Here is a 22,529-nt window from a genome sequence, read left to right as displayed (position 1 = left end):
GCACAGCTGTCCAGCTGCCTCTTGAAGGTCTCCAGTGTTGGAGAGACCACCACCTCCCTTGGTCATTGGTTCCATTGCCGTACCCCTCTAACAGTCAGGAAGGTTTTCACGTCTAGGCATGAAAGTTTCTTCACATTCATTTTGTCTGTCCTGAATCTCCCAACATTCAGCTTCATTGGATGGCCCCCGGTTCTAGTGTTATGAGAGAGGGACAAAAACTTTCTCCATCTACTTTCATCTACCTTGCATAATTCTATATACCTCTATCATGCCCCCTTACTTGCCTTTTTTCTAATCTAAGACCCCCCAAATGATCATAGAGTTGGAAGGGCCTATAAGGCCATCGAGTCCCACCCGCTGTTCAATGCAGGAATCCAACTTAAAGCATCCCTGACAGGTGCCTCTCCAGCTGCCTCTAGAATGCCTCCAGGGTTGGAGAGCCCACCACCTCCCGAGGTCATTGGTCCCATTCTTGTACCACTCTTAACAGTGAGGACGTTTTTCCTGATGTTCAGCTGAAATCTGGCTTCCTGTACCTTGAGCCCGTTATTCTGTGTCCTGCACTCTGGGATGATCGAAATCGGGGTGCTCCTCTACCTTTCAAGTACTTGAAGACTGCTCTCTTATCTCCCCTCAGTCTCCTCTTCTCCAGGCTAAACAGTTCTTTCAGTCTCTCCTCACAGGGCTTTGTTTCCAGTCCCCTGATCATCCTTGTTGCCCTCCTCTGAACCTGTTCCAGTCTGTCTGCATCCTTCTTAAAGTATGGTGTCTAGGGCTGGATGCAGTACTCAAGATGAGGCCTAACCAGTGCCGAACAGAGGGGGACTAGTATGTCACCTCACTTGCAAGCAGAAAGTGCCAGGTTGGATCCCGCTGTCTCCAGGGACAGCTTGGAATGGCTCCTCACTGAAACCCAAGAGCATCTCTGCCAGTCAGTGTAGGCAGTGCTGAACTAGATGGAGCAATGGTCTGACTCTAGATAAGGCAGCCCCCTCCCATAATATCCGTTTTGCGACCCCTGTCCCAAGGCTGGCTACAAAATCTGTTCCTAAAGTATCTCTTGAAACAATATTCTTCTAAAGCTGCAAGGGCAAGAGGCTTTGCGGCTTGCCTCAGTGTGATGTTGTTTAGGTTGCTTTTAACTGTTTTAATTATGTGTTGTAAAGTTGTTGTAACCCGCCCTTGGACCTCTGGGTGAAGGAACGTTTAATAATAATAATGTTTTTAGTGCTTTTGTTTGCCACCCTGGGAGGAAGGGCAGGATATTATAATAATAATAACAATAACAACAACAACAACAACAATAATATCAGCTTGTTCTACTGAGAAACTGCTCTTGCAGTGAGGAAGAAGGAATTCCTGCTTAGTGAACATGGTGCTTTATGGAGTAGCACAAGCAATTCAGACAGCTACCAGCCCTGAGGGTCTTACACCCTGATTTTTGAGAGGGGTGTCTGTGTAGAGCAGGTCTGTTGCCAGATATTTTGTGTGGTGAATGTGATTGCAGCAAAGAGCCCATTTTTCTCATTTTAAGCTGTGCCTACAGTGGCTTTTCTAAGAGGCTGGTGGGGTCTCATGTCGCCAGCAGAGGGTGCTACTTTTCCATTCTTACTGACCTTTTAAAACATGAAGCAGCTATAAAAGCAATATTGGGCTTAATCCCCTACCAGAACTATGCATAATTTTGTTTAATTACAATTTGCACGTGGTGTGTGCTGTATTTCTGTCCACAACAGGCACTTGTGTCATTGGGTCATTCTGTTGGCTTAAATTGGATTTGAGTTAGGCGGACAATTTCTGGCCATGTTCAACTATCAGAGGACCTCCACCGTGATCACAGCACTTTCTGTGAAGCCTTCAAGATCCTATGAATTTGTGCCCAGAGCAGATTTATTTATTTATTTATTTTCTGACTGTGCCAAAGTGACTCACTAAAAAAACCAAGAGCTGCTTTGTACTAATACTCCCTGTAGTATAACAGCGCACCATCTGTGCGAGTGACACCCTTGGGAAGGGCCGCAGCTCAGTGTTAAGGGCCTCTGCTTTACATGCAACGGTCCCAGACTCAATCCCTGGCATCTCCTGGTAAGGCTGGGAGAGACTCCTGCCTAAAGCTCCGGAGAGGCACTGCAAGTCAGTGTAGGCCAACCTGGTGCCCTCCAAATGCTTTAGACTACAACTGCCATCTGCCCCAGCCAGTCCCTTGGAGTGTGCCTTATCTCATGTAGAATCTTTGTGCCAGTACTCTGGTGGAATGCGTTATGCCTCCTTGTTACTACCGTCACATCTGAAGCAACTTTAAGGTGTCTGGTCCTCATTGTTCCTGAAGAAAATATTTAGAACCTGAGAGGTTAGTGTGGCTATTTCAAGCTCCCCCCCCCCCAAAAAAAAAACTTCCCCCAAGCTCTTGCTAGTTTTGGCGCACTTTCTGGCCTTGCTTTGCTTTCTGTAAGAAGCGCCCTGCTGAATTAATCGAGTCCAGCATTCTGATTTTAAAAGTGGCCAGCCAGATGTTTCTAGGAAGTTTACAAGCCTGGTGCAAAAACAGCAGCCCTTCTGTGTGGTTTGCCCCGGCATCTGTTACTGTCTCTGAACATGGAGGTTCCATTGAGAGGTCATGGCTAGAAGTTGCGGATTTGACCCTGCCATGCTAGCAAGGGAAGACGGGAGTGGCCAAAATATCTGGAGGGTATCAGGTTGGGAAAGGCCAGTCTCATAAAGCCACATAAGCTATTTTCCTTGGACTTAATGCAAAGGTGCGCTGAAGGTAGATCTGCTGGTAGACCTCTGAGTGATTTGCAGTCAATTGGGAAGTTTTTGACTCTCAATTGTTTAATAATAGCCACAACAAAACAACTTTTCCCACCTAAGTTAGGTTGCCATAATGAAGACAGCTAACTAGGAGTGGTCTTTTGTGTGAAAGGGTTGTGAGCTCAGTTCAGTCTGATACTGAAAACACATTTCTTGGCTCAGAATATTTATTCTGCTTATTTATTAGTAATTATTCTGGGCTAAGTCCTCACAAAGCAGCATACAGAGGTGGGGGAACAATAGAACATTAGACAGACTGTGGAGTATTAAGTGGATATAGACAAAGAGAGGTATGAGAGAAACTCAGTTGGGTCACCTGATTCTCTTAAAGAAAGGTAATAGTAAAAAGAAATAAAACATTTTTTAGCTTTTTTGCATGCTAGAACTGAAGGGGTCAAGCATATGTCAGTTGGAAGAGAATTCCACAACTGCAGGTGCACCTCCAAGGCGGCCTTGTGCACATGCCAGCCTAACCCATTTCAGCACTTGGGCACAGTGTTCTTTCATTCTGTGTGACTTTTCACCTGGCTCTGGTTGGTAGATCTGGAAGTTCTAGGGGAGAAAAAAAGCACACCTCAATACAGCAAGCATGAAGCCTGTGCCTCCCTGGCCTAATGTATGCTGGAGTGAGGAGGGCATGCGCCTAAATGGAAAAGTATTTCATTTAAAATATTTTATTTGAACAGCTCTAGAGGCGCAAATAGATAATTGGCCACAGCCCACCTCAGTCTCCACTGTCCTGAAAATGAAAAGTAGTTTTTTCCCGATTGCTCCAAATGTGCTACAAGATTTTGCAGCTGTATATATTGATGTCACCTGATGATAACTGAGAACATAAAAACACGTAACCTGCCTTCAGACTCTGTGGACACAACAAGAAGTGAACCCATCCTTCCAGATGACCTGTTCACTGAGCATCCATTCTGATTTGTTTGCAGGAAGGTTAGAAGATGTCGTGTCAAAGCAAATGTTTATCCCACACTTTCCAGTACATTTTCCCATCCCTTTCCTTATTACAAAAAGGCCAATATTTTGGGGGGAGCAGACTTGTTGCGTAAAACATCCCAGTCAACTATAATTTTTCGATCTGAATGTGCCGGTACGTGATTGAATTCCACCTGAAAATAGTGGCAGCCTGGAAGCATCCTGAATAAAAATCTGTATCAGTCAAATACTCAGAGAGCAGGGTATTGGGGATTTCTGGGCTATGTGGCTTTTAATCCAGTTTAACAAATGAATTTGTGTTAATCCTTTGTGGCATGTTTTTTGAACTGGCAGCTTTCTCACGTACTTTGAAGCTCTAGGGGTTTTAGGGAGAGAAATGTTAAATAAATATTGCAGATCCCTTATTCCATTGCTTTTGGCAAGTGGTCTTCATTCTATAACTGCAAGAAACCTCCAGCAGAAATGTAATAAGCTTCAATCTCCTCTTCTTTGGCTGATGGAAGGCCTCCGAGGTTCTCTTTTGTTCAGTATCATCCCTGCGGTAAGGTCTCTTCATAATCCGAGATGGAGTTCTCCAACCACATTCCTGTAGGGAGCAGTGACAACAAAAAGGCATTTGGAGACTTCTAAATTGTTTCCAAAGAAGTACTTGGTATTCTCTGTTCTTTCCACAGACCAGAAGTAACCTTTTGCTCAGTTGTATAACTTGGCTTGAGAAATTCACTAGAATTTAGTGGCTTTCAGCAGCTCTTTTCCTGTGGCGTTTCCTGTATTCGGACATTGTAGCGTGATCTATTCATGGAAAATCGCAGGCTTCCTTTATCTGGGTGGCCCTTGGAGTGTGCCCTGGCTCTGGGAGGGTGGGGGAAGGGAAGGGAGAACATTTGGCAAAGGGAAAACTGGGATGGCCTCCTTTCCTTGCTCTTTTCCTGTTCAGCTCAAGTTGTCGTGTCTGGCTTTGTTTGCTTAGAAACTCGGCGCGTTCATGTTCTCCTAAAATTAATGGAAGGTTTGGACCTAATAGGAGAGAACGCTTTTCAAAAGGGTCAAGGGACCAGCATGGCTGCCTCTTCTCCATGGGTCCCCAAAGTTGCTTCTTAATTAGGGCTGGTTCAGCCATCATCATAATCGTTATTATATTGTGAGACCAACCAAAATTCCCAGGGTAGGACCAGGATGGGAATTGCAACAAAGAATTGCAATAATACAGGAATCGACATTAAAACAACAGTTTTTATTGATTTTTTTTGGTAACCCCTTAGAGGTTTCTCACAATCAAGTGGTGTATACTGTATGTTTTGCTAAATGAATAAAATAATTCACAAATCTTCCAAAAACTTTCAGCAGTACATGCATGGTTCTTGGCAAGCAGACTAAACCATCCATTTCTTCAGACTCCCAAGCCCATCAGAACATCTTCAACAGACACTGAAAGAGTGTTGGTGGGGGCAGGGGGGAGACAGCACAAATGTACCCACAGTGGAAAGGAGTTCCACAACCAGGTACAATAGCACTCTTCAAGTACTTGAAAGGTTGTCACACAGAGGAGGGCCAGGATTGCTTCTTGATCATCCCAGAATGCAGGACGTGGAATAATGGGATCAAACTACAGGAAGCCAAATTTAGGCTGAACATCAGGAAAAACATCCTAACCGTTAAAGTGGTATGACAATAGAATCAATTCCCTTGGTAGGTGGTGGGCTCCCCAACCCTGGAGGCATTTGAGAGGCAGCTGGACAGCCACCTGTTGGGTATGCTTTGAGTTGGATTCCTGCATTGAGCAGGGGGTTGGACTTGATGGCCTTAGAGGCCCCTTCCAACTTTACTACTCTAGGATTCTAAAGTGCCATAACTGAGAAGACCCTGCTGTGAGTCAATGCAGAACAAGCCACAGCTGCAGATGGACCCATCAGCAGAGCCTCCCCAGTGGATCCCAAGGCAAGGATTGGCAAAAGATAGGAGACAAACTCCTCCAAATACCTGGGTCCCCAGCTGGTCCTGTTAGGTCAGGGATGGGAGGCCTATGGCCCTCCAGATGGTGTTGGGCTTTAACTCCCATCAGCGTGAGCCAGCGTGATAGATAAGAACAGGGCATGATAGATAAGGGTCAGGGCAAAGGAAGACCATCTAGTCCAGCCTCCTCACAGTGGCCAACCAGATGCTGATGGGAAGCCTGAAAGGAGGACCTGGGCGTTGCAGCAGGTCAGGGATCATGGAAAGTGCAGTGCAGCAACATCTGGAGGGGCATCCTGTAGGTTTCCCACCCCTGCATCAGGCAGAGTGATGCAGCCACTTCATGCAGCAGATGCCAAGGGGCAGGCAGCGCCGGTGCCCCTGAGTTAGCCTGCTGTCCTCAGGTGTGGTGGGAGACGTGTCGAAGTCAGATTCAGCTGCCAGGCCAGTTGGCTTTTGTACATGGAATGGGAGGGAGGGACACCCATCATTCGCCTCAGACAGCAAAATGTCTTCTTGGCCCAGCTCTGCTTTTTGTTAAGCGTAACAGTGTAAGCTGCCTTACACAGCATCCCTCCATTGGCCCATGCAGGTGAGTTGTGGTGCCGCTTGGCTGGTAGCGGCTCTCCAGCTGAATGCTGTGCACAGTTCTGGTTGCCTCACCTCAAAAAGGATATTGTAGAGCTGGAAAAGGTCCAGAAAAGGGCAACCAGAATGATCAAGGGGGTGGAGTGATCCCCCTTTGAGGAAAAGTTGCAGCATTTGGGGCTTTTTCCTTTAGAGAAATGGCGAGTCAGAGGAGACATGATAGAAGTGTATAGAATTATGCACAGCGCAGAGGAAGTGGCTAGAGAAAGGTTTTTGTCCCTCTCTCATAACACTAGAATCCGGGGCCATCCAGTGAAGCTGAATGTTGGGAGATTCAGGACAGAGAAAATGAAGTTTCTTCACACAGTGCCTAGTTAAACTATGGGATTCACAATCATAAGGTGTAGTGATGCCCACCAACTTGAGATGGCTCTAAAAAGGGTGTAGACATAGCTGTCAGTGGCTGCTGTTTATGATGGCCGCGCTCTTCCTTCAGGGTCAGCAGTGGTCCGCCTCTGAATCACAAGTGGAGGGAGTGCCATTTGCTCAGGTCCTCCTTCTGGGCTTCCCAGAGGCATCTGATTGGCCACAGTGAGAACAGGACGCTGCCTTAGATGGGTCACTGGCCCGATCCCAAGCCCTCCTTACGGTTTCAGGGAGAGGCCTTTTCAAGCCCTACCTGAACCGTTTGCAAGTGAAGGATGCGCAACCCAGCTAGCAATTACTGTAACAGTTTTGTTCTAGGATGTACTTGCTTGGAGCATCTCTGATGAGCTACTCACAGGCAACTGGTCACATGTTCTGGATAAGAATATGTGTATCAAAAGACTCATCCAGCTGGTTCAGTGGAGCAGAGGATGCACATTCTCATCAGCTGTGTGCTGCGGCCTCCCTTCATTTCCCCCCTCTCATCTATACACTTTGTGTGTGATTCATCAGTGGAGTCTTCAAAAACAAAAAAGAGAAATTTTATTTGAATCCTGCCCTCTGCCTTTTATCACCTAGAACAGCCTTCCCCAACCTTTGGGTCCCCAGATGTTGCTGGACTACAACTCCCATCAGCCCTAACCAGCATGGCCAGTGGTCAGGGATGATGGGAACTGTAGTCCATCAACATCAAAGGATGGGAAAGGCTGACCCAGAACTTACACCTCCCTTTCTCTCTCTCATTATTCTGCTAGGAGTATCTCTCCTCTTCCCGCCTACAGAAACAGAAAGAACTGTTTCCCCCCCTCTGCCCTTTGTTCCCCTTCAGAACATTACTCTGTAAAGACTTGGACTTACCCAGAATTTTCTGACGCTTACATCTGTGCACCACAGAAGCCAGTCTGTTAATCAGCATTAGTCGTGTGCAGGGACAGCCAAGCCATTTACAACTGTGGATGAATTAAGCATGGGACAGTCTCACCCATCCAGATCATGCTTGGATATAATGATAAAGGGGAGCGTTCTTGAATATAAACTGAAATGAGACTACCGTGGGAGAAGAGGCAGTATGGTGCAGTGGTGTGTTCAGGCCAGGAGTTGAATAACCCAGATTCAAGTCAAGGGTCAGAGCTTTACTCTGCCTACAAAGGGGCCACCACCTTATGGCAGTGTACAGCTGCAAATGCCTACCGGGTAGCCTTGCCTCCAGCCCCAAATATGTAGGTTGCTTGTTATGAAAGTAAAAGTACTCTGCATATGCTCAGAGATGCATATCTTTTTTATCACTTCATATAGACAGGTGCTGAAGCTTGGTCCAATTGAAGGCGAGGCCTACGTTGGGATTCTTGGATCAAAATATAAAGGAAACGGACTGCTTTCAAGTCGATCCCGACTTATGGTGACCCTACGAATAGGGTTTTCATGGTAAGCAGTATTCAGAGGTGGCTCTCAAGGACTGAAATGTAAGGAACACATAAATATAAGAAATATGTCTTCTGTCTGCCTTTGGAGAAAGTTGGTTGTGAGATTTTGCAGGCTTTCTGCCCCCTGCATTATAGGCTTTACATTGTGTGTAAGGTAGCTCATGAAGAAAAAGCACAAGGTAGAATATCAGTTTGAGAGCCAGTGTGGCGTAGTGGTTAGAGCCTTTTTCAACCAGTGTGCCTCCAGATGTTGTTGGACCACAACTCCCATCAGCCTCAGCCAGCATTGCCAATGGTCAGGAAAGATGGGAGTTGTGGTCCAACAACATCTGGAGGCACACTGGTTAGGAAAGGCTGTTAGAGTGTTGGACTAGGACCTGGGAGACCAGGGTTCGAATCCCCACACAGCCATGAAGCTCACTGGGTGACCTTGGGCCAGTCACTGCCTCTCAGCCTCAGAGGAAGGCAATGGTAAACCCCCTCTGAATACCGCTTACCATGAAAACCATATTCGTAGGGTCGCCATAAGTTCGGACCGACTTGAAGGCAGCCCATTTCCATAATACCAGTCTTGTTGCTTTGACCTTTGGCCGCTGGGGAAGGGCGTAGCTGGGTGGCAGAGCACGTGCTTTCCATGCGGAAGGCCCCAGGTGCCATCCCTGGCACACATCCCCAGGTCCGGCTGGGAGGGACTCCTGCCTGAGATCCTGGCCAGTGTAGCTGGACCGGCGCTCCGAGTCAGCGTAAGGCGGCTGCTTACGGGCCTCGGTCAAAGGACAAGGAGGAATCCGGCCCATTTTGTCTCCTGGGAATGAAGCGCCTCAAGAGGCGCTGGCGGGATGTCGTGAAGCAGGCGCTGCACCGTTCCTGCTTCCACGGTCCCCTTCGCCCTGGCTTCACCGGGTGGCCTTGCCCGCACTGGGGCACGACTCCAAGAGCCTTTCCGCGTTATGGAGACAACGCCTGCCTACCTTACAGGGCTGGTGTAAGGATGGCTGAGTCAAGATGCGCGCACCCGCTTCTTGAAAAAACAAACAACCCCAACACAAACATTAACAGTATAGAGGCAGATGCCGCTTAGGTTGTTGCCGCGCAGGGCCCCTACGCGGCCTTGCCCGAGTGTCACACCCCTCGGGGGGCCTTAGCTCCGCGTAGACTTGTCTAGGAAAGGCCTGCGCTGCCCAGGAGCGAAGCCGCCTCTCGAGGGGCGCGTTGGCAAACTTAGCCGCAGCCGCCGGAGAAGAAGCGGCGACGACAAAAGCGCCGTCTCTCCCTCTCCTTTTTCTGTCCGTGAGCTCGAGTGGCAGGCCGGGCAGCCAACAGCGAGCAGCAGCTGGGCTGGCCCGGGCCAGTGAGCGGGCGGCGTGTGGCTTTGGGCAGGCCTTCCTGCCTTGCCTTCTTGCTCTCGCCCCGAGCCGCCACCTCCGAAGCTGCCGCGCCTGCAAAACTTGGGGTGGGCGCGAAGGCGGCGGCGATGGCGAGGGGGCGCTTGGCCCGGGGCTCGCGGCGTTGAGCGCTCCGCCTGGGTCGGGGTCCGCCAGGAGGCAGGCGAGGGGCTGCGGCTGCTCTCCGCGCGCTCCTTCCCTCCCTCTTGTCCCTCCCCGCTTTCTCCCTCTTGTCCCGGCCATGTTTCCTGGTTAGCAGCGAAGCGCCCAGCCCTCGCCGGGGAAGGGCCAGGAGATCCAGCCCGTGCCTTTCGCGCGGCGGAGTTGCGCCAAGAAGCTTCCTCGCCGCCCAGGAGACGAGGGGATGGGCGGCTCGCGCGCTTCAGTCTCTTGCCCGGGCGGCACCGGCAGCTCCCGCTGAGACTAGCCAGCGAAGCGCTCGCTCGCTCGCTCTTCCCTTCGCGCTCGGCAGACTGGATCGAGACGGAGCCCGTCGCCTTCCCTCCGGAACCCCCTCGCTTTTCTCCAGCAGGACCGCCGGCGCCGCCGGGGATCCCGAAGCGCGTGCAGGTTGGCTTCGCGCACCTTTTAACCCAACTTTTCAAAATGTTTTACTGCTTGCACGTTGAGGGCGAAACGCTGCTGCTGCTGCTGCTGCTGCAAGGTCGGGTTTTGTTTTGGGGTGGGGTTTTTTTTTGCAGCTGGGGCGGGGTGGGGGCCCAGTTCTTTCCAGTATTACTCTTTCTCCCTTTGCGGGGAGGGGGGAAGAGGCAGTTCTGCCGCCGCCGCCCCGCTTTTGCGCCGGGAAGGAACTGCAAGTTCTGCATGTTTATTTCATCGCACCTGAAGACAAAAGGTGCTTTTCTGGCCATTGGTGATTGTACGGGGTGGGGTGGGGGTATTCTTCAGGAGCTGCCTGGGAGAGAGCTTGCGGGATTTCGTTATCGGTTTTGCCCAGTTGGATTTCGGGAATGGTTCCAAGTGCGCTGTTAGCCTTAACTACCAAATCTCCGGTTTCTGGGCTTTTTATTTATTTTGGCCAATATATGAATGCAGGATCATAATGGCATCCTTTTTGTGTGTAATAACATGGGGTGGAGAGTAACAAGAGTTATTTTCTAAACTGGTCAAGTCATGAGTGCTGACTTTGAATTTGGACCATTTAAAATTACTTGTCTAATGCCTGGGCACCTCAGTTCCACATCGGTTTCATCTCTCCTTAATTAAGGCAAAAGGAAGGTATGAGCTGCAGTTCTTTCTTCTGCTGAAACAGTTTTCTGTGCTTTGCTGTAACCTTGGGAAAAAGTACAATTTCTCAGTATGTCTTAATGGATATTCTTTCTGTGCTCAAATGGTGGACGGAAATAGACACAATATACATTTTTGTAGTACTAGGTTAATACTGGCAAAAATAATCACATTCCTTGTGATTATATCTTATTTTTTTCCATTTCATCTTTACTGATCTTTATGTAGGGAAATATACATGGCAGTAAAATACAACTGAACCAAGTAACAAATAACCAAACATTTTGGGCATTTCACTGAGAACACTGATCAAAAGGTGCCTCAAGTCCATGAGCATTAATTCTCCTAGTTTTCCATCTTCCTTTGTGGTTGTGTCTTATTTCTTGGGCTAGCAATTCTCATCAGTTCCAGTTCCTTGTACACCACCTCCCATGGTTCGTAAAGAAGTACCATTACACTCCTTAGCTGCATATTACACACATGCATGCATACCGTGCGCGCACAGAGTGTGTTTGTCTGCCTCCTGTGGCTACATCTCATCTTGCTCCCAGGCTCTGAGGAGAAGGCAGGAAGAATGCCGTGGAACAGGTTCTTCACCCCTCAAATGGCTTCTGAGTTTCCCACGGTGGGATGTGAGTGACGCTAGCTGGCTCCTTCCAGTGCAGCCCTCCTAGGATTCTTGGATGGGAATGGGATTGGAGGGACTGACCGAATGGGCTGGGTGGAGGCATTAGCATCCCATTTGTTCAATGTGTTTTGCGTGCAAAGTGGCTCTGTTAGGGAATCCAAACCATTGGTATCTTGCCAGACCGGAAACTCTTCCAATTCAAGCCTGTGTGGTTGGTTGCCTTTTTCCGTTGATGGTGCAAAATGGATGGCCTGGTAGCACTTAATTGATGGAGCACTTGGGGTGCATTGTTTAACAAACTGGCAAGGTTAATCAGTTTTAAACATCTTTTCATCTATTTAAATCAACCGGGCAGTAATAAATAGATAAGTGGGTAAAGATATTGGCTTGTATCCAGTATTAGTCATTCTCCATAGACCCATTGAAATCAACAGGCAGGGCTAATTTGGGTGCATTAATTTCAATGAGTTCTACGTAGGACTTAGCTGGATGTAGCCTATAATTTTTAGTGCAAATACTTAAACTGTAGTTGGCAAGCATCAGTGAAACAATTGCTGTCCCTTTTCTCTGAGGAAAAGGATCTCTGCTATGACATGGGTGCATGACTGAAAACAAAGTATGTGTCTTCAGCTATATTTTTACCTATAGACAAACATAAATTACATTTTTTTTTAAAAAAAGTGCAAAATTTGCCCCATTTACGGATTTTGTTATGTGTTAAAAGCAGTTTGTGTAGGGGAGCACAAGCGCTGGCTCCCCCCCCCCCCCAAATATCAGGTGCAGCAACAGAACAACCCAAAAGGACGGAAGTGGCTGCCATCTCCTCTCCCAGAGATTGCATGCTTGTCTTAAACTATGGTTTGGCTCAGCATGAGGTGCAAACCAGGCTGATGTCTGGATAGAGCTCTTGTCCAGTATGTTTGTGGCCCTGCTCATATTGTTCCACTCCAGGATAGTAGGCCCTACAGAGTGTTTGATCTTGGGCTGGACTTGATTCTAACTCAAATGGTGGCTGCTTTAGAGGTATTTGAGAAGCTGAAGGGAGTTTCTATCTCTTTCTCAGTTATGAGACTAGAATATGATTGAACCTGAGGGAACCAACATATTTTATTCCAGTTTTGGAGTTAGGTATAACCCACAAAAGAGTTACATACTACTTGTTCCTGTGAGTTACAAGGCAGGTTGAGTTGTGGGTCTGACCTGTTACTCTCCACCTTCAAAGATGACAAGATCTCTGTTTAAGAGAATAAGTAACTTCTCCTGTTTCATGGTTGTGTTAGCGTGTGACTGATCAAACCTCAGGAATCAGTGCTGTCAATCTAATCTTAAAAACATAATGTAAGAAGAGCCCATCTAGTCCAGTATCCTGTTCTCACAGTTGCCAACCAGTTGTCCATGAAACCTAATCCTTGCTAAAGGCCCTGTTGGGTTAGAGTGGTGAGGAATGGAGAGTTTGACCCTCATACAAACCCAGTTTGCCACCCCCCAAGTCAGAGACAGAGAGGCTGGCCTGAGGCCCTCCACTAAGGCCAGGGTGGGGAATCTTTGGTTCACCAGAGGTTGTTGGGCTCTGACCCCTGTCAGCCCAGCTAGTACTCAGGAATGATGGAGCAAGTTTCCCACCCCTGCCCTACTGCAAGGCTTGTGGGAATCTACTATAACTTGGAAGTCCACTAACCACACCCAGCTGTAAAATGATGGCAATTGATTCCACCTGTTGAGCCAGCTGTCCTGCTTGATCCATGCACTGTCAGAAACCCTTGCTGATCTCCTGCAATCATCCAGCCATCAATCAGTAGATCTTAATCTACCTTCTCTCTGTGTCTCTTTACAATGCATCCATAGATGAGCTATTGAGGGAGGCCGGGCCATTCGCTTTCAGGGTATTTCAGGATCCCGTCCCCCCGTAATATTATTCCCAACAGCAGCACATCTGTTTTCCCTGTAGATTATTTATTTATTTATTATTTTATTTATATCCCACCCTTCCTCCCAGTGGGAGCCCAGGGCAGCAGATTAACACAGCCAATTAGTCATCGAGGACAGGAGTCCCCCAACTGTGGCCAATGGACCACCAGTGGTCTGCGAGCTTCAATCAGGTGGTCCACGGCATGTCCTCATTAAATATTCAAATTGATCTTTAATTGTGTTTTTATTGCTTCTTTTCTTTCTTACGTTGTATTTTATGTTGTATGTTTATGTTGTATTTTAATTGGAATTCTATGGAATGCAATTTGTAGTACTATAAAATACGATATAAGAAATAAATGAAGCAATAAAGTTCAATTTAAAATTGTACAGCGTCTAGCACAGCTAATTACAAGTGCTACAATATGCTGGGGGGAAATCGTCAAGTCGTCTACCAAGACCCTCAGCAATAAGTAGTTTGAAAAGCCTTCACCAACCTGGTGCCCTCCATTTGGACTGCAACTCCCGTCAGCACCAGCCAACAAAGTCATGTGGGGGCTGATGGGAGGTGTAGTCCAAAACTCTGAAGGCTGACTTGTAGTGTACGCATGTGTCCGCTCACTGCAGTCAACATCGGAGGCTCTGCTAGGCATCCCACCACTTTCAGAAGCATGTCTCGTTGGGATGCTGGACAGGGCCTTTTCTGTTGTGGCACCAAGGTTATGGAATGCTGCCCCTGGAGAGTTGCCCCCTCTCTTTTAAGCTTCGGCCAAGCAACTAAGACCTTCTTATTTCATCACACTTTTAGTGGGAGTTAAAGCTCTGTCTCCCTGTTTCTCAGACAATAAAGGGAAAAAATAACAGAGACTTGCTTTTATGCTGAATTGTTTTATCCCACTCTTGGTTTTAATGTATTGATTTTAGAAAGCTGAACTGTTTTGTTTTATTATGTTATTTTATAGGGTTTTATTGTTTTTGATGAAGCAGCTTTGTATTTATTTCATAAAGGTGAGGCATATTTTTTAAAAAGTGTGTGTGTGTGTATCTTCTTTCCCTCTCTCCTCCCCCCCAATCTTATCAGCATAAAGCAGTTAAGCATATAGTTGCTCATTAAGTGAGAGAGGGAACAGATGAGATATTGCATACAGCATTAGAGGTTTGGGGATGTTAATGATTGACTAACTATACAAGGAGCCCATTTTTGAAGTTGTGGCATCGGACAGACTTTCTCCCAGTAGAAAAAAGATTATCAAGAGGGCCCTGGGCTTAATGTGCTGAAATCCTGCAGTATTTATGTATTTATTTACGCACACACACATATGCTTGCACACACAAATATTAAGCAGCGGTTGGCAAGTTGCATCTCTTGCCCAATTCTGCTTCTCAGGGTGATGGGTATGGGACTTGGCATGGCTCTGAAGACTGTGCCACAACTCAACCTCCCCTCTCCTGAAGCTTCACCAGCCATTGGTTGGTCCACAAACTGGCAAGCTGATCTTTTTTTAAACAGATGCAATATTTATTTATTTATTGCATTTGTATACCACCCCATAGCCAAAGCTCTCTGGGCGGTTTACAGTACCTAATATGCTGCTCCTACTGTTGAATCCACAGCAGGTGAATCACATCTCTGTCTAGGATTGAACCAGGGGCTTTGGACTTTGCAGTGATTTCAGTGCTGCCAACTAGATCATCTTAAATCCTATAAGTGATGAATTGTATTTGAGGCATGTATATACTGCCTTTCAGTTTGAAAACTCTCATGGTGGATCATAGTAACAGTGGATCATAGTAACAGTGCAAACTATTGAATAAAAATTAGAGAACAGATACAAAATTAAAAATTTCAACATGAAGCAAAAGCAGTGAACAGAGCAATCAAACCAGCAGAGTCATCAAAGAATCCACTGATCACATTAAGGCCAGCCTAAATGCCATCCTGGGTTATGATGGCTGAGAATTTGTGTCCCCAGTTCAAATATTGTCTCTGCTATGGATTCATTGGTGGCCTTAGTGATGGCTAGCCTCTCTCTCTCTCTCTCTCTCTCAACCAGTAGGGTAGCCACGTGGCCTCCTTTACAGAGGAGAGGCCTCTTCGAGACATTTTCTATTTGAAAGGCTGTCCAGTCCAAATCTAGTTTAAAAGATACATAAAAAGGAAGATTACGGGCCTTGAATGTGCTCATCTTCTAGTTAGCACCTGGGCAGGCACACAGCTCACCTGGTCACAGCAATACAACACGCTATGAGATGCATTATATTGCTGTTTAAATAATAATAATTCTAAATGTGTGTCTTTCTTTCTCTGTCATTAGCATATGTAAATTTCATGTAAATAAGTGGGTTGTATTGGATGCTAGTGAGCTAGTGTGGTGTAGTGGTTAAGGTGTTGGACTGCGACCTGGGAGACCAGGGTTTGAATCCCCCACATAGCCACAAAGCTCACTGGGTGACCTTGGGCCAGTCACTGCCTCTCAGCCTCAGAGGAAGGCAATGGTAAACCCCGCTTACCGTGAAAACCCTGTTCATAGGGTCGCCATAACTCTGAACTGGCTTGAAGGCAGTACATATACATTTTTATTGGATGCTAGTCCTGCTCAAAGTAGACCCATTGAAATTAATGGACCTGAGTTTGTCATGTTTATTAATTTCAGTGGGTCTGTTTTGAGTATGTCTAGCATTTTTTGGTGATGCATTTCTCTTTTAGCCAATACTGTACACGTCAGCCAGGCATCTGCAATAATTATACTATTGGCCTCCCTTACAGAGTTGTTGTTAGGGTTAGTGAGATAATATATTGTGAAGTGCTTTGGTCGCTGTAAAGAGCTTTTTAGTGCTAAGCACAATTATAATCTCAATGGAACATTTCAGCAAAAGCACATTACAGTGGCTGGAGTGGAGGTTGCAGGCGGGGGAGGAGCCATACAGAAATGTACGGATAAATATGAGTGCTTATCTGATTTCTCTGTGCATACTCTCTATGCTTGACATTTTTGATCCTGTTTAAAATGATTTGCTGTAAAATGGTTTTCATTCGCTCCTTGATTAATTCAGATGACATTGATTTGAGCACTTGGCAATTTACATTGTGATCTCATGTGGCTTTCATTAACTGGGACCCCAGAGCACAGGCCTGGCCTGAATCAGCAGAGGGATGGCAAAACCACGCAAAGAAATGAGAATGATGCTGATGCATTCTTGGGATATTTGTGGGATGGGGCTGCTAACAGTGGGGGTGGGGGAGGAGCAGGACCTGGATTGCTAAAGAGCAAAGCAAAGGAATGGAGGTCAATCGCACTAAAGTAGTAGAATATATATATACATATATATATATTGGGGTGCTGGCTCTTTGAAAAGGAGCAATACCTTACCTGAGTTAGGCTTTTTGGTCTGCCTAGAGCTTTCAGAAGGGGTGTGTGAATGTTATTGCTTGTTGGCCATTTTCTCTTAGATTGCTTTCTTTCCCTGTAGCCTGCTTACCTGCAGGGGTTTACAAGTCTTGGTCAGCCAAACATTGTGGATAGCAGATCGGTGTGGGCACGCACGCACATCCTGTCGAGCATCCCGTCTGTCATTTCCTGCAAGAAAAGGAGGTTGTACTGTTGGATGCTGGTTCTGGGAGGCGTTCCATGTACCCCTGAGTAGTGGTGTCCAACAGTTCCTCCTGCTCAGTCATTTCGAAGGTTAAGGCATGGAGGGGGAGAGGCTACGCTGTTGGTGTCCTTGTGCCTTCATGAACTGGTGTCTATTGCTTTCTCTTGCCTGCTGGCCTTGAGTTCAGTGGGACATAACTGCCAAGTAAACATGCATAGAATTGGCCTCTACCTGTACAGGAATTATTGTATTGGCTATACTTCGTTTTGGAGAACTTGGCCCAGGGTTTAACACCTTTTAACAGTATCCATAAATAATGTAGGCCAACTTCTTGAAACGGTATGGAGAGTTCAGGCTGACTTATCCATCCTGTTAAGACTCCGTAATAACATATCAGTCTGCACAAGCTCTGGAGTTTTCAGTTTTCGACTTTTAACAATGGGCAGATGTTCAAATCATGTGGACTGTGCTTACGCCTTAAACGACTTTCTTAAAATTGCAAGTGACTGTTGAAAATGAACTCTTGTCTTAGATCACCAAGTCATAGGAACAATTTCCAGTATGTCTCCTGTAAGCCTCCATTGTCTTAGAAGCTGGGAGGCTGAACTCATGCTAAGAATATGTGGGTGTCTCCCAGCAGTATTACTTCTTGTTTCTAATTAGCAGGAGGTGGTGGAGAAGGTGACGCTCTCCCTGTGGAATGAGGATATGTAAGACTGGCCCTCGTCCATGCACCTGTCTAGGTGCCACACCTGTGTGAATGCTGAGACACAGTTGGCAAGCAACTAGGAAAGGGTTAGCCAGCTCAGCATGATTGCTTTGGCAATCTGGGGCCCGTTTCTTTGAGCTGTCTGCCATAATGGGGCATGCTGTGTGCTCTGCTTTTCATCTGTTAAGGGTGTGTGTGTTGGGGAATAGTTAAATGTTAGACATCTCTGTGGTCTGTTCGGCACGTACTGAAGACCTTCCTCTTTCAACAAGCTTTTTCAGTTGAAAACTTACCCCAGTCTGTGTCTGTGTTGGAACTGTTTTTAAAGATGTTTTTAGTGTTTTACCATGTCTTGTTTGCTGCCCTGGGCTCCCTTTGAGAGGAAGGGTGGCATATAAACTTAATAAATACATAAATAAATAAATTAAATAAAAAATAAGGGGGTTCTTTTTGTTCTGGAGGAAATTGTCAAAGTTCTGAAACGGTTGTCCCTAATTAGCAGTCATACACTTAAGCATTAATTATGTTAACTGCAGTTACAGGGAAAGCTGAAAATATGTTAATTTGTACATTATTTTTATTAGCCGAGTGTTCCATTTTTACCACCCTGTTCATTTCACTGTCTATCCAAATAATTTTCTTTTGTGCTTCACCAAGAGATTTAGTGACTTGAAGATGTTCCACAGGTTCTGCGTAGGGTCCTTTAGGATTTCCTCAAGGATTTCTGGTCTCACCCTGTTTGAATAGGGATGCTAACTCTTGCTCCCACTTTTGACTTCCATGGTCAGCTTCTGGGAATTTCTAGTCTGGATTCAAGCCACCTTTTGAAGGTTTAAATATGTGCTGAGCAGGCTAACAAAACTCACCTAAGGCTGAGCTAGACAGTGAGTGTTTTCCCATTTCATCCAGCCTTTCTAATCAATTCGCTTTCACAAACTTTCCCAGTTTTACTAGAGGGGACACTTCCAGGAATAACTTGGAATGTATTGTACACTTGGTGGTTTATTGCCGGTTGGGGACAAAGAGAGCCCCCTGATTCTCAAAAACATTTCAGAAGACTATCAGTGAACAATGGCTGTCTTCCTCTCTCAACTCAGATGGATGTTTGCATGGTGCCTACATTTCTGAAACTTAATATGAGCCTCCTGAGAATAGCTGCCGTCCCTTCCACTGTGAAATAATTCACTGCTAGCCAAGCCTCTGAGCCCTCCAGTCTTATTTATACGGATAACACCAGGTTAGTCACAGGGGCAGACATGCTTACCTGTACTAGTGCCCTCCCCAGAAAGGAGGTGAACCTGTTCTCCTCTGCAGGTAAGAGTGTTTCCTAATTCATTTCCTGACTAGGCTGGGATTCTTTTCAGGGCAAGTTTTTGCAGGTCATACCGAATCTTATGTCCCACTTTTCTTAGTTTTGCAAGCAGAGGGAGAGGCCCTTGTATGTGCTGGTTGCTGCTCCGGTTGCAGCAGACAATCTGACAAACAATTAGTTGCAGCGCTCCGTGGAAGTAGCATGTGGCATAATGTGCAAGTGCTTCTTCCAACAAGTGATCGTTAACGCGTTGCTTGTTTTGTTCCGTATTGTTCGAGTGGCCTTTTTGATCTTCAAGTTGTGCATGAGATGAGATTGATGGAAGCAGCAGTTGCAGGATTAGCCTGATGCTCGTTTATGAGCCTCTCCAGGGAGTACTGTGCATGCCCTGTGTGTTGTGGGGAAAGGTAAAGTGGTGTTGTTACTTCTGTTCACTCAACTTGTAATATTTGTAATAGCAGATATTATGGCTGCGTGCACACTATACTTTCAAAGGACATTGAAAGCACATTATTTACCCCCAAAGAATCCTGGGAATTGTAGTTTGCTCCTCCCTGTCTGTCCCCAGCACCCTTAACAAATTACAGTTCCCAGGATTCTTTGGGGAAAATAATGTGCTTTAAATATATATTGTGTATGCAGCCTATTTATGATGTTCAGTGTATAAAGTGCTTTGAACGCTTGTCTTTCTTGGACAAGGGAGAGAGGTTAGATTTGTGTGACTCTCCCCCAGGGTGCTATGCTCCTTTCACTCCATTGCCTCAACACTGTGAACCCAGCCTTGATATGCATAGAATCATAGAATGGTAGAGTTGGAAGGGGCCTACAAGGCCATCGAGTCCAACCCTCTGCTCAATGCAGGAATCCAAATCAAAGCATTCCTGACAGATGGCTGTCTAGCTGTTTCTTGATAGAAGCTGATGCTTCCAGTCTCATGTCTTAAGAATCATGTCTTCTGGTTTCTGTCCTTGGTACATAAGTAGCTCTGGTTGATGTGGCCACCGCAGATCTGAGGAGGGTGAGATGTCTGTGGGGTCTCTCATACAAGGCAACAGCTTTGTTGCCTCCTCCTTGAAGGCCCCCGTCAGGAAATAACCATGCAGAATGGAGGAAAGGAAAAGAAAAGAAACATAAGAAACAGGAAGTAAAAGAAAAGACGGAAAACAAGTGAGCAAAACAAAATAAAAGGAAGGTGAATAAAATGGAGGGGAATAAGAGTAGATGGATTGCAAGCTAGTTAAGAGTCAGGCATAAGGTTGAAGTGTGTGTGTGTGTGGAAATGGACTGCCTTCAAGTAGATCCTGACTTATGGCTACCCTATGAATTAGGGATCTCATGGTAAGCGGTATTCAGAGGGGGTTTACCCTTGCCTCCCTCTGAGGCTAGTCCTCCCCAGCTGGCAGGCCAGCTTGCCACAGCTGCACAAGCCAGCCCCTTCCTTGTTCACAACTGCCAGCTGGGGGGCAACTGACCTCCTTGGGACTATGCAGCTTGCCCACGGCTGCACAGGTGGCAGGGCACGTAACCCCTGAGCCACTCACTGTGGGGTGATCTTTAGCTGGCCCTTGACGCCCAGGAGACGCGAGCGGGGATTTGAACTCACGGACTCTGGACTCTCAGCCAGGCTCTCCTGTCCCCTGTGCTATACCAGCTGTTGTGTGTGTGTGTGTGTAGCATTTAATTAAGATGTACTTTGAGCTGATGCAAGTGCGTAAAATTGTGCTGTTGATATAGATAGGTTAAATGGTTTACCATACTTCTGGATGTCAGGAAATTAGGCCAGCAGAAAATGGAGGTGGTTGTAGAGGTAATTGTTTCTGAACTTGGTCACACAATCAAGAATCGGCCTTTGTTAGTGTGAAATAACAGGCCCAGTCTATAGGAGAAAGGAATTTCAGAGCATTGTGTCTTATTTGCGAATGTTCGGTGATTCCGCCCAGTGAAGTAATCTCCGTCTCCATCCCAAGAGATTTTTAAGATTGAAAACCCGAGGTCTGTGGAATGTTTCTGGCAACCAAAGTGCATGTTGGACAAGGGAGAGGAGTATATGTGTTTGTTTAAAACAGCGACTTGTAAAAGTGGGCAAATGGGATTATCCAGTGGACATGGAAAGAATATGGCAGTGAGGAGTCAGCTGCAGGCTTTTCACATTGCACAATTTAAATCCAGCCACTAGAATCATAGAATGGTAGAGTTCGAAGGGGCCTCTAAGGCCATCGAGTCCAACCCCCTGCTCAATGCAGGAATCCAGATCAAAGCATTCCCGACAGATGGCTGTCCAGCTGCCTGTTGAATGCCTCCAGTGTCGGAGAGCCCACTGCTTCTCTAGGTCATTGGTTCCCTCATAAAAAGATTGCTTCAGGGTGCAGAAGCACTTAAATGGTGAGCAGGACTTTGGATCCTTTGGGTTTTCCGGCTGTTGTCATAGGATTTCTGGTGGGCTAGGCAGTGTGGCGTAGTCCTTCCACATGGCCATTTTTACCAATCCTAGGACTAGGCCCTGGGAGACCAGGGTTCGAATCCCCACCCAGCGACGAAGCTCACTGGGTGACCTTGGGCCAGTCACTGCCTCTCAGCCTCAGAGGAAGGCAATGGTAAACCCCCTCTGAATACCGCTTACCATGAAAACCCTATTCATGGGGTCGCCATAAGTCGGGACCGACTTGAAGGCAGTCCATTGAGGTTGAGGCAGTGGGAGTGCCAAGGTGGAGACAGAGGCTGCAAACACATTTAAAGCACAGTTTCCCCCAACCCCAAAGAATCCTAGTAACTGTAGTTTGCTAAGGGTGCTGGGAATTGTAACCTTCTGAGAGGTAAACCACAGTTCCTGGGATTATTTGTGTGTGGGGGGTTTGCAATGTATGATCTGTAGGCAGCCAGAGTACTTTCCTGCAGTTCCATCCCCCACACCAAAGGCCCCGTCCAGCCGTCTTCCATTTCATGTGGGGGTTTGAAGGTGACTGCTTAGTGTTGCTGTTCAGCCCACCCCTCCCCGCAACAGTCTCCTTGCCTGAGATAGCTGAGGTGAACAGCCCTCTGTGACAAGTTCTTTGAGGTGTTTTGTGGGCAAAGCGGCTTGCATCTGTTCTGATTTGGAGGCCAGCATTGGTTCTGAACCTTTGGCACCTGTTGGTGCCATTTGTTATGGATGCTCTTTGGTTTGTGCCGCCCGAGGATGTTCTTGATGGTGAGGCCAGTTAACCAGTGTGCTTGACCCCTTCCTGCCCTGATAAAGGCAGCCAGAGGTGGACTCGCTGAATGGGTAATGGGCATGGTGAATGCTTGGGAAAGTAGTGTCCCAGCAAGTTTAATGGAAACAGTGGTGGGGCCTAGGCTCTAAAGCTCCTCTCTGAACCCAAGTGTACTGGATATAATTTTGGCCCGGTACGTTTCATTTCTTGGCAAGGGACTTGATTGGGTTGCAACATCTGCCTTTCCTAGGAGTTGTAGAGCAGCCTTTAGCTGTACTGGCTGAAGGTGATGGGAGCTGGAAGGCACCAAGTGATGGCCAATACAGCCTTTCTAGAACAGGGGTCACCAGCGTTTTTGGACCAATGGGCACGTTTCAAGTGTTGAGGAAGTGCTATGGGTGCTAGTC

General features: G+C 46.8%; 1 protein-coding gene across 4 annotated transcripts in view; it reads left to right on the top strand.

Moving 5' to 3' along the window:
- AMOT (angiomotin) overlaps positions 1-22,529 on the top strand; it is a 67,157-nt gene that overhangs the window by 682 nt on the left and 43,946 nt on the right. Inside the window, exon 1 of one of the 4 annotated variants that reach the window (XM_061598148.1) lies at positions 9,482-10,102. The exons of 1 other annotated variant lie outside the window; for it this stretch is intronic. The gene's annotated coding sequence lies outside the window, so the exon portion shown is untranslated. 2 more of the 4 variants (XM_061598149.1, XM_061598151.1) reach the window with 2 other exon arrangements.

This window comes from Rhineura floridana, chromosome 16 (genome assembly GCF_030035675.1).
Source record: "Rhineura floridana isolate rRhiFlo1 chromosome 16, rRhiFlo1.hap2, whole genome shotgun sequence".
NCBI lineage: Eukaryota > Metazoa > Chordata > Lepidosauria > Squamata > Rhineuridae > Rhineura > Rhineura floridana.
This window is presented reverse-complemented; position numbering and strand designations above follow the sequence as displayed.